The sequence below is a fragment of the Triticum aestivum genome, chromosome 5A (assembly GCF_018294505.1).
Source record: "Triticum aestivum cultivar Chinese Spring chromosome 5A, IWGSC CS RefSeq v2.1, whole genome shotgun sequence".
Lineage (NCBI taxonomy): Eukaryota > Viridiplantae > Streptophyta > Magnoliopsida > Poales > Poaceae > Triticum > Triticum aestivum.
This window is the reverse complement of record NC_057806.1, coordinates 211,380,444-211,393,792: the sequence shown is the minus strand read 5'-3', so window position 1 is coordinate 211,393,792 and position 13,349 is coordinate 211,380,444.

Below are 13,349 nucleotides of genomic sequence, written 5' to 3'. Positions count from 1 at the left end.
CTCAAACTCACGGCGGCAACTTGCACCAAATGCACGTGAATCAGAGAAAGTCACTTCTTTCACCAAAACATATACCTCATGAACGGAACACGAAGGCAATGCTTACAAAAGTTTCCAACACTAGCTCAATGTTCAACATGAATCATGGAGCAGACAAGATGCTGCTGTTGGGCTCAACAGCAGCTCATCGGAATGTCCATATCACTGGACTTCCACCATTATGTGAACAATGTGTTAGTATTGGTCAGACCAAAAGATGTAATGGTGTATGCTCGAGGGATCAACCATGAGTAAGACAACATTACGAACATCGTTGGTACTGATTTGATTTGATGATAGCCCACACTCAAATCAAAGGATTGATAAGACAATAGGTCCAACAACTGATCACAGGGACCAATCGATGAAGATATCATCTTTCTTCAACACACACTACACATGAATATCCCTTTGGAATGAACTAACTTAGGCAAGCTTTTATCTTCCAACTCTCCAAGTTGTTGTTCAGCTTAACCAACTAGCTCAGGGATATCCAACACGGATTCTTGGAGAAAGGGTGGTTTATTGGAAAACCAACTTGATCACGAACTCAACATATCGGCCAGGGGACGATGTGATAGCCTGGCTTATTAGGGATGATAGACTACTCATATCAATAAGGAATTCCTTCTTTTCCGGGAGCCATTCGGACAGAACTCCAAAGTTAAGCGTGCTCAGCTTGGAGTAGTGTCAGGATGGGTGACCGACCGGGAAGTTGCTCCCGGGTGCGCATGAGTGAGTACAAAGTGCGCAGAAAAGACTAGTATTGATCTGTGGGGCCAGTCTAGATCCCGCCAGGAGTAACGACCACCGGCGGGTGTGTCCGGGGCATTACAAGTTGGTATCAGAGCCAGGCCCTCGCAGTTACATGGATGGTTGCGGATAGGTGCATGGTCATGTTGTTCTTGACGTTTGTGACCCGTCGTGGCACCCGACATGGCACATGTACCGGAATGGATGCACAGACGTATGTTCCAAGAGGGAACGATCTTGTGGCCCGACGAGGACGTCGGTTCCTCTGAGTGTGGGTGTATGTGATAGCCTGGCTTATTAGGGATGATAGGCTACTCATATCAATAAGGAATTCCTTCTTTTCTGGGAGCCCATTCGGACAGAACTCCAAAGTTAAGCGTGCTCAGCTTGGGGTAGTGTCAGGATGAGTGACCGACCGGGAAGTTGCTCCCAGGTGCGCATGAGTGAGGACAAAGTGCGCAGAAAAGACTAGTATTGATCTCTGGGGCCAGTCTAGATCCCGCCAGGATTAACGACCACCGCGGGTGTGTCCGGGGCGTTACAGACGACCTGGTGATACTTCCGTGAAGATATCAGGAAAATCATGAACCACCGAAATGTTATTAAGCTCGGGAGCAATCTTGCTTTTGAGGCAAGATGATATGATCAAAAGGGTGAGGTATTGACACAATCCTAACTCATTGATCGAAGAGTGCACCACAAATAAGGACTAGGTAGCACGATCATTCTTAGGATGATGACTCAATAACCAGCACGCTAAGAATGAGAGTATTGTCCATTAACGACCAAGCAACGGAGTTGCTAGGAATATTGATTTCACACATCATGGTTCACTTGTTGGCATTCCGGTCACAACAACACAGAGATCGGGGAATGAATAATGATGGCGAGAAGTATCACTGCACCAAGAATTCATAGGATGGTGTGCAATTCCTATGACTTTCTTGACATAAAGAGGGTAATATTCCAGGGTAGAACATAATAAAAGATGGATTGGCATTTTGATATGCGGAATACAACTGCTTTGACCCAATCCTATAAATGGACAAGGTACTGGAGTTTGTTTCTCCTAGTCATTCCGGAATAGAATGGCTTGACGGACCACAAGAATAATAGGCATCGATAACATGAATGCACAACTATTCTTGACTATCAAATGATAGACGAGGGTCAGAATACAACTAAAGAGAACAACTCAAGGAACATATAACTTTCTGAGTTGTGGATTCATGGGTTAGTATGCCAAACGAGTTCAACATATTTCTTCCGGATAACCCATGCAGAATGATAGAACTGGCAGAGTCACAATACGAATGGAGTACTCCTCAAGAGCACCCTAGTTGTGATCTTTTGGTTCAAAAGAACTTCTGCCATGATGGTTCATGATATTGGAAGAATGAGATACCATGGACCTCGAGGACTATCGCAAAGGTTACTAATATCTTAAGGGAACTAGCAAATACTAACAACATGAAGTAGGGTGAATCTCGGGTTCAAAAGCCCAGGAGTAGAATACCTACTAACTAAATAACATCACGAGATGCTTTCGAGAATGGCGGCCAGAATCATCACACTGGGAACACCAAACATGGCTAGATTACTAACTGTAAGATACCCTAGTGTCATAATAACAACTCCAACATATATGTCAAGGCAATAGAGTACCTCAACTCACTGATTAGTGTGCTTAATCTGGCCCAAAAGGACATCACGAACGGGAGGAAGGGATTTGCAGATGCATCAGACTGTTTAGAAACCTGGGATGACTCGGACAGCATACCGGCTGTAAAAGCTCAAAATGATTTGAGACATCCTGCAAAATGGTGGCATAACCACTCAACATCACAATATCAAGGTTCTGAGGCCAGCTATGAACATATGGAAGTAGTAGGAACTGAACTAAGGCTTGAACTCAACAATCCTAGGCAACTACGGTTTAGTAACACGTCATCCTGAGAGATAGAAGAGAAGCCTAGTTCTTAACCACGTAGAAAAGATAAGATGACTCAAATCAGAAGGTCATGAGGATAAGGAGTAAAAAGAGCCTTACGTTCCCATCCACAATCAATTCCCTTATATAACTAAAGCATTTCTAGCCACAACTTCGACCAGCTTGGCTTGGTAATCCTATAGGCAGTCAGGCTCTGATACCAAAGCTGTCAGGACCCCGATTCCAAGTCACATCTATCTAGCCGGTAACACCTCATATCACTTTGTGGCCTCACGCACGGTATTCCCACGGGTGTCGCCTTACCATGGCCTGGGACCGTTTGTGCCTTTCGGCTCACGTATAAGATAGTGTCGCTAGCATCCATATGATAGAGAACCCGGGCCGACATGACTAGTCATGAACCCAAAGTGGCACTAACTTACGGGGACAGGCATACATGAATCAGCATCGATCATGTCGGTCAGCAGCGTGCGAATCTGGGCTGTAGCACAGGGCTAATAAGACTTCGGTGAACCGGGCTGTAGCAGGCTAGGCAGGACTTCGGATGCCACCGCGTGACATTTCCCCAAAGGGACAGACACAGGAAGGAAGTGAATCACATGCCGGCCAGTCAAGTGTTCCGAAGCAGTAGTGTTGGGCTAGCAGGACTCCGGTGAACCGGGCTGTAGTAGACTACTATGGCTCATGGAAGCACAAGACTACATTTCCCCATAAGAGAGGCTACCAAGGATAAACAACTAGGTTGTCGGATCCCACACATACCAAGCATTTCAATCATACACACAATATGCTCGATATCTGTAACTACAACATGGCATCACAACAAAACTCTACGACTCAAAGTATTTATTCAATAGGCTCCAAGGAGCGAGATATTACAAACATGGGTCTCATGACCCAACATACAGGGCATACAAGCAACAAGCACATGCGGAAGCTTAACTTGTCTGAGTACAGACAACTAAAAATGAAGAAGGCTGAGGAGCCTGACTATCTACAAGACCCTCCCAAGGGTACAAGATTGTGGCTGAGGTAACGAGCTAAACATCAAAGTCCAAGCGGAACTACAAGTGATACTGAAGTCTCTCTGCAAAAACATAAATTAAGCAAACATGAGTGCAGATGTACCCAGCAAGACTTACATCAGAACTAACTACATATGCATCGGTAGCATCAAAGGGGTGGTGGAGTTTAACTACAGCAAGCCAGCTTTGACTCGGTGGCTATCCTAAACTACGACTACAAATAACTCTTTGAGGTGGCGCACACGAGTCCACATATTCACCATATCAATACACCACTATGGATCCACTCCCGTCTCCCTACGAGAATGCCATCCATAGCACTCACGCTTATCTTGCTCATTTTAGAGTATCCACTTTCACTTGTCTATGAACTATGCAAGGGGTCCAAGTTTCCATATCCGAGGAATCTGGCTATTCAAATAGATAATGATAACCCTGCAGGGGTGTACTTCTTCGCACATGCTCTCACCACTTACCACCATGTACACATCGTGTATCTCGGCAACCTTCAAGCGGAAGCCTGGTGAGGGAGTCGGCCACGACCTGACTAACCACACAAGTCTCCAGTCCAGGTTTATCGCCTATTCGGGTTCCATCCGCAAGGAGATCCGGCCGGGGTGACGCTCACGGCCCCAAACGATGTGAGCAGGGTTCCCAAGCCACCATCCGGGTGCCACTTGGTACACCGTGCCACTGTGCCTAGTCTGTCCCAAGCGCACCTGTACCGGGTGCCACTTGGTAGACTACTAACACAAACTACAAACACCAGAAACTAGTTGCAACTCCTGGACAGAGATCAGGTTGATTAATAAGTCGAGAGAGCTTGGAGCTCCAGGACCCCAATGCGTGGTAGTAACTGTTCATGGATCACAAACACAGAACTTAGTTCCTAAGGACGACTGCAATGAGACAACCCACCATGTACTCCTACATGGCCTCTAACCGCTACCTTTACCAAATTGTGTTCACCACTTAGCTTACAACAGTAGGACATGTTCACAACTTTCCAATTCATCCTCGATGAATCAGACCTAACACAACTCTAAGCAATAGCAGGCAAGACAAACAAGCATGAATGAGTAGGCACATCAAGGCTCAAACAACTCCTACTCATGCTAGTGGGTTTCATCTATTTACTGTGGCAATGACAGGTCATGCAGAGGAAAGGGGTTCAACTACCGCAACATGTAACAGTTGAATCGTTGTTGTCCTAATGCAGTAAAAGAGAGCAGGAGCGAGAGAGTGGGATTGTATCGGAATGAACAAGGGGGTTTTGCTTGCCTGGCACTTCTGAAGATAGTAGTTCTTCATCGGTGTCATCGAACTCATCGTCGAAATGTACGTCTACCGAGGGAGAACAAATACCGGCAACATAGAGGAAACACAATCAATGCGATGCACAATATGATGCATGATCATGACATGGCAATATGTTGTTATTTGGGCTAATGCAACAGGAAGTCATTTTGGTTGAAGTGGAATTCAAAGCTAGATCAAATTCCAACTCCAAATCTATTATCAAATTTGTCCTAATCATATTTCATCCTAAACAGTGAGGCTAACTACCTCAAACATGCATGAAAATAGTACAGATGGATAGATTGGATTTTTCTGATCATTTTTCATACATAATTTATTTAATTTGGAGCTATAGATTAATTTCTATGATTTTTCAAAGTTTGCAACATTTTCTGAAATTTTCAAATCATTTTTGAATTAGAAATATTCCAGAAAATGCTTACTGCGTCAGCACTAGGTCATGCTGACGTCAGCTGCTCAACGGGGCCAGTCCAGGTCAAACCTGACGTGTGGGGTCCACACGTGAGTGATACAACTAACTAACTCTGTTAGTTAGTGCTAAGTTAAATACTAACCTAACTTAATTAGGGCATGGGCCCACATGTCAGTGATACATAGTTTAGTTAGCAACGTGATTAACCTCCAACTGTGGTAATTAGCACTAACTAAAACCTAAACTAACTCTGGTCAGAGGCCGGCCCCACATGTCATCGACACAGGTGGGCCCAGTCGTGGTCAAAGTGGGTCAAACCCACCGGCGTTCTGCCGCCGGCGAGGCTTGATGCGGCGGCGGGCTTCGGATTTGATCCTCCGTCAACCAAATCGACGGCGGAGAAGCGCTATGTGCAGCTAGGCATGCGCCGCATCAAAAAGTGCTAGTGGCTGGATGCGGGAAGGCCGGAAACGACGCCGGCGACGACCTTGGCGGGTGCCAGAGCTCGGGTGAGCTCGGGGGCGTCGCTCTGATGGCCGTGGTGGCTCGTGCGGGGCACCTACATGCACTACGCAGCGCGGGGAGGAATTTGGGCATGATGGCCGGACCATTAGATGGCCGGAGACACGTCGGCGGCGAGTACAAGCGACGGTGCATGCGGGCGAGCTTGAGGCGGCGCGTACGGTGCACGAGTGCGAGAACGGGGAGGGGGAGAAGGGTCAGTGGCTCACTGCGAGTACAGGGGAGCGAATGGCAAGCTCGGGGAGGGACTGGTGACGACGGGAGGTCGCCGGTGATCTTGGTCGTCCGCGGTTGAAAACGATGACGGCGAACTCGAAGCAGGGCGTCCCTGGTTGCGTGGCTTGACAATGATGAAGCAGGGGACGGGATGGAGCACTAGGACACATCAGCGAGCCGAGAGGAGCACGGTGGCTGCGGCTACGGCAAACGACAGCTTCGGCTGCGCTCGGTGAGGTGGGGATCAGCGAGGGAGAGAGCGGGGGGAGAGTGAGAGAGGTCGGGCGGGTCGGGATGACACCGGGGCGTTCACCCACGCGTCCAGAGGCTCGACGGCAAGTAGGAGGTGGCCGGGCGTGTGGCTGCGCGTGCCGGGCACGCGCCCTCGCCTACTGGCGCGAGGAGGAAGGCGACAGGGAGCCCGGGTGGGCTGGGCCAACGAGCTGGGCCGCCAGGTGAGTAGGCCCTGGTTGGCTTTTCTCTCTCTCTCTCTCTCTCTTTATTCTATTTTTGTTTTTCTATTTTTTTGCAGTTTGTTTGCGATTTAGTGTTTAACACCAAATCAACTTTAAACTTCATGACAATAATTGTGTTAGCTAAGTGGACTTATCCAAAGCCACACAACAATTTTCAGAATTATTGAACATATATTTATTATATAATAGATATATATACAATTCAAATAGTTATTGAATTAATTTCAAATGCCCAAAATAAATATTTCTGAGACTCCAAAAATATTGGTTTGAATTTTACCTCTTGCCAATATTTTTACAGAATAACAGGAATATTTCCTTAGACTCATTTGAAAAGATTTTTAATGTTGATTATTTCTGAAGTGATTTCTGAGGGTTTTAACTAACCTCAATTCAACTTTCAGAATTTAGACATGATGCATGGATGCTCTCTTATGCAACTATTGCAAACAATTCTAGGGCTGTGACAGGAATAGGCGATGGAAACGAGGCCTGGCGTACCGCACAAAGGAGGAAATGGACCTCCTATGTTCGGAATGGGGTCCTCTTGATCGGGAGGGGTCTGGCGTACCGCAAAACGGAGGAAACGAACCTCCTATGGTCGAAATGGGGGTCTTGTTGATCGGGAGGGGTGTGGCGTACCGCAAAGCGGACGAAATGGACCTCCTACGGTCGAAACGGGGGTCCTGTTGATCGGGAGGGGTGTGGCGTACTGCAAAAATGGATGAAACGAACCTCCTACGGTCGAAATAGGGGTCCTGTTCATCCTGAGGGGTGTGGAGTAGCGCAAAACGGGACTCCATGGGATACTATTCATCTCCACCGTCGACCTCCTCCAGCGTCCACGGGCTACCGTCGACCTCCTCCAGCCTCCACGGGCTCCTGTTCATCCAGCCTCCACCGCGCGCTACTCCACTGGCTACTATTCAACCACCCCTCCACGGGCACCCCTCCATCGTCTACTGTTCATCCAGCCCTCCACACCACGGGGTCCTATTCAACCACACCTCCACGGGCACCCCTCCACCATCTACTGTTCATCCAGCCCTCCACACCACGGGGTCCTGTTCATCCAGAGGCAACGCCACCGCTCACTGTTCAACCACCCCCCCACCGCAATGCTCACTGTTCATCCAATCAATCGGCTTCAGTTAGCAGCAGTAGCGAAGGAATCGCTCGATCGGGTTTAGTTAACAGCCATCGATCGATCGCTCGGGTTCAGTAACGCGTAGCCTGCAGTGCAATCGCTCGGGTTCAGTTAGAGCCCAATGCCTCGCTCGAGTTCAGTTAGAGCCAACGCCTCGCACACATGCGCGTACGTGTACGAGAGAAACGCGCATCGCTTGGCCCCCGACATCCCACCGTAACCGGGAACTCCCCGAAATTTTCCTCCCCCTCGCTTCTACCACGGTTTTTTCCATCATGGACGGCCCAAAGAATGTCATGCAGCTGCGTCTCTGGCCCACCCAGGACGAAAAACCCATTTTCTGTCATGATTTTTTGTCATAGAAGTAGAAGCCCACCACATCTATGATGATACCGGGTTTTGTCACAATTATCGTCATAGAAGTGTCATATGTATGACGGGAAAAAAATTCGTTCGGCCCAAAATGTCATGGGTGTGTCTTTTTTTGTAGTGTTTAGTCTTTCACAATTGCTGACACTCACGTGATATTTATTGGTTCAAAGTTTTAATCGGACACAGAGAAAGATAGGGGCTTATAGTTTTGCCTCCCAACGTTTTACCTCAAGGGTAATGTCAACAACAATAGTTCATGAAAACTTACATCCAATTGGATATATATATCAGGATCTTTCCAACACAATGTGCTTGCCAAAGGATAAAATGTAAAAAAGGAAAGGTGAAGATCACCATGACTCTTGCATAATGGTAGAAGATAAAAGTAAAAGATAGGCCGTTCATAGAGGGAAGCAGAGGTTGTCATGCGCTTTTATGGTTGGATGCACAAAATCTTAATGCAAAAGAATGCCACTTTATATTGCCACTTGTGATATGGACCTTTATTATGCAGTCCGTCGCTTTTATTTCTTCCACATCACACGATCGTATAAAGCTTATTTTCTCCACGTTAATAGATCATACATATTTAGAAGGCAATTTTTATTGCATGCACCGATGACAACTTACTTGAAGGATCTTACTCAATCCATAGGTAGGTATGGTGGACTCTCATGGCAAAACTAGTTTAAGGAATGTTTGGAAGCACAAGTAGTATCTCTACTTGGTGCAAAGAATTTGGCTAGCATGAGGGGGAAAAGCAAGCTCAACATGTTGGATGATCCAAGACAATATACTTTATTTCGGATATAAGAAAACATAACCCATTACATTGTCTTCCTTGTCCGACATCAACCTTTTAGCATGTCATATTTTAATGAGTGCTCACAATTACAAAAGATGTCCAAGATAGTATATTTATATGTGAAATCTCTCTTCCTTCAATATTCTTTCATGAATTGTTCAAGTGACCAATTCTATGTTTGCAAACTTTCAATAAGTTTACTACCTATACTTATTCTATGTGAAGTCATTACTCCCCATGGTATAAGCATATGAAACATATATAAATTCAGATTTATTATGTTCAATTATTCAACCATTTACTCATAGGATATACGTGAAGCACGTGAGTAAATGACAAACTACTCCAAAAGATAATAGTGAAGGACACTGAGTAGTCAAATAATTAACTAGCCATGGGAGGATTCTTTTTAATTTAATATTTCAGATCCAATGATTTTATTCAAAAGGCAAGTAAAATTGAAAATACGCTCCAAGCAAAACACATATCATGTGACGAATAAAAATATAGCTCCGAGTAAGGTATACCGATAGTTTTGAAGACGAAAGAGGGGATGCCTTCCGGGGCATCCCCAAGCTTAGGCGCTTGAGTCTTCCTTGAATATTACCTTGGTCTGCCTTGGGAATCCCCAAGCTTAGGGTCTTTCCACTCCTTATTCTCCTCATATCGATATCTCACCCAAAGCTTGAAAACTTCAATCACACAAAACTTAACGGAACTTCGTGAGATAGGTTAGTATGATAAAGAGTAAACCATTCACCTTGGTACTGTCAAAGACAAAGATCGTAATTGTTCTCAAACAATTCCTACTTTACCATATCATTTCTATAATTTATATTGAGGAATATAAGTCATAGAAACTAGAAAACAAGCAAACTATGCAATGAAAACAGAATCTGTCAGAAACAGAACAGTCTGTAATGATCTGAACACTAACCATACTTCTTCTACTCAAAAAAATTATGAAATAAATTGGTGGACGTGAGGAATTTTTCTATTAATCTTCTGCAAAAATAATCAGCACCAAAGCACTCTTCTGTAAAAAATGGCAGCTAATCTCGTGAGCGCGAAGTTTCTGTTTTTTACAGCAAGATCACATTAACTTTCACCCAAGTCTTCCCAAAGGTCTTACTTGGCACTTTATTGAAACAAAAGCTATAAAACATGATTAATACAGTATCTTAATCATGAGAATACACAAAAATATTAAGGGTAAATATTGGGTTGTCTCCCAACAAGCGCTTTTCTCTAATGCCTTTTAGCGAGGCATGATGATTTCAATGATGCTCACATAAAAGATAATAATTGAAACATAAAGAGAGCATCATGAAGAATGTGACTAGAAAATTTAAATCTAACCAACTTCCTATGCCTAGGGATTTTGTGAGTACACAACTTATGGGAACAAGAATCAACTAGCATAGGAAGGAAAAACAAGGATAACTTTGGACCTTTAAGCACATAGAGAGGAAACTTGATATTATTACAACTCCTACAAGCATATATTCCTCCATAATAATAATTTTCAGTAGCACCATGAATGAATTCAACAACATAAACATCACACAAATCATTCTTTTCATGATCTACAAGCATAGAAATTTTTCTACTCTCCACATAAGCAAAATTCTTCTCATTCAGAATACCAGGATCACTGGTTCCTAGAGTTGACACTCTTCCAAACCCGCTTTAGATGATAGTATTATTCATACTCCAAAAGATATAAGTGAAGTTCATGGAGTATTATTCAATTAATACAAACTAACCAATGTCCAAGCTCAAAATGTATAAGTGAAGCACACGAAGCATTCTATAAAACCATACTCAAAAGATTTAAGTGAAGCACAAAGAGCAATTCTATAAGATCATACTTAAAAGATATAAGTGAAGCACATGAAGAATTCTTTAAATCAATGAAGGGATATCTCATAATAGAATGGTTCTAAAGGAAGAACAAAAAAACAAAGGACACAAATCATGTGAACGAAACAAAAACCGAGGTATACCGGTAATTGTTGAAGAAGAAAGATGCGATGCCAACCAGGGCATCCCCAAGTTTAGATGCTTGAGTATCCTTATAATATTTACTTGGGGTGCCTTGGGCATCCCCAAGCTTGAGCTCTTGCCTCTCTTTATTCTTCTCACATCAGTAACTCCTTGTTCTTCGAACACTTCATCCACAAAAAACTTAACAAAAACTTTGTGAGATCCGTTAGTATAATAAAGCAAATCACTACCTTTAGGTACTGTTGCAAACTCATTCCAATCTCATATTAGAACTATATCTACTGTATTCCAACTTCACCATGGTTCATAGCCCCTGATACTAGCCATAGATTCATCAAAATAAGCAAACAACACACGAAAAACAGAATCTGTGTAAAACAGGACAGTCTGTAGTAATCTGGAAGTTTAGTAAACTTATGTGACTCCAATAATTATGAAATAAATTTTAAAATTTGAGAAATTTATACAGAAGTAATGTGCAAAAAGTTTCAGAGCCATTTGGCTTTCCAGTAAAAAATGTAAAATCACGCGCTACAGCCAAAGTTTCTGTTTTTGTTCTGCACATAGTAAACAAGCAATCTAACCATCCTAAAACCAAAGCTTGGCGCATTATTTTTATAATACAATGGATATATATATATATAAGGGGATAGTTATTTACAGAGAAACTTCCATGAAAAATTCTACATTGTTTCCGTGAGCATGAACACAACTGCTCAAGGTCGACCCTCACTTCTTCGATGCATAATTTTTCAATCACTTCTCTTTTTGAAAAACTTTTTAGGCATGAGAGGCAAGTAATAATATATTTTTTGGTATTTTCATTCTTTTAAAAAATTTCTATGGTTCACCCACAACTAAACAGAAACAAAAAGGAAAAACAAAATCTACTTAGCGAAGAAAGCAAACAAGCACACACGAGAATATCAACCCCACGCTATTGCTCCCTCGCAACGGCGCCAGAAAAAGAGCTTGATAATCCCCAAGTGCAAGGAATCATCGTAGCAATTTCCAAAGGTGGAAGTGATAAGTATGGAGTGTCGAACCCACAAGGAGCTAAAGGTAAGATCAATATTCTCTCAAGCCCTATCTTCCACTGATACGACTCTACGTACACCGAACGTTTGCTTCCAACTAGCAACGAGAAATAAAACTAGGCTGTGGGTATAATATCGGAGAGCTAAAATATAAATTTAGGTGATGTTATCATGAAGTTAGAATATATTTCTAAATATTGTAAATAGAGAGTGTGGAATAATGGTGGATCGGTGTGTGGAATTGTCCTAGGCAATCGTTAACAAGACCGGTAATCACTATTGCAGTTTCATATGAGGGAGAGGCATAAGCTAACATACTTTCTCTACTTGGATCATATGCACTTATGATTGGAACTCTAGCAAGCATCCGCAACTATTAAAGATCATTAAGGTAAAACCCAACCATAGCATTAAAGCATCAAGTCCTCTTTATTCACATACGCAACAACCCCCTTACTCAGGTTTGTGTTTCAGTCACTCACCAACCCCTCACGCTTGCGCGACACGGAGGGCACCATAGGACAACATCAAAGTAAAACATACAACTCATACCAATCTAGATCATCAATCGACCCAAAGACAAAAGATATCTACTCAAAACATCATTGGATGGCAACACATCATTGGATCATAATATGTGGCATAAAGCACCGTGTTCAAGTAGGGATCACAGCGGGGTGCGGGAGAGTGGACCGCGTAAAAGAGATGAGGGTGATGATGATGATGGTGATGTTGATGAAGACGATCACCACGGCGATGATTCCCCTCCGATGGCACTCCGGTGCCACCGAGAGAGAGCAGGAGAGGTTCTCCCCCTTGTGCTTACTCCTCCATGGCCTCCCCCTAGATGGGGAGAGGTTCTCCCTCTGGTCCTTGGCCTTCATGGTGATGATGGCCCCTCCGGGATCCTCCTCCATGCCCTCCGATGATGACGGCCCCCTCCGGCAGGGTGCCAGAGAGGGCCTAGATTGGTTTTCGGTGGCTACGGAGGCTTCTGGCGGCGGAACTCCCGATCTAGGTTAATTTTCCGAGGTTTCTATATTTATAGGAATTTTTGGCGTCGGCCTCACTGAGGGAGTCCTGGATTAGGGGGTGTTCGGATAGCCGGACTATACCTTCAGCCGGACTCCAGGACTATGAAGATACAAGATTGAAGACTTCGTCCCATGTCCGGAAGGGACTTTCCTTGGCGTGGAAAGCAAGCTTGGCGATAAAGATATTCAGATCTCCTACCATTGTAACCGACTCTATGTAACCCTAACCCTAT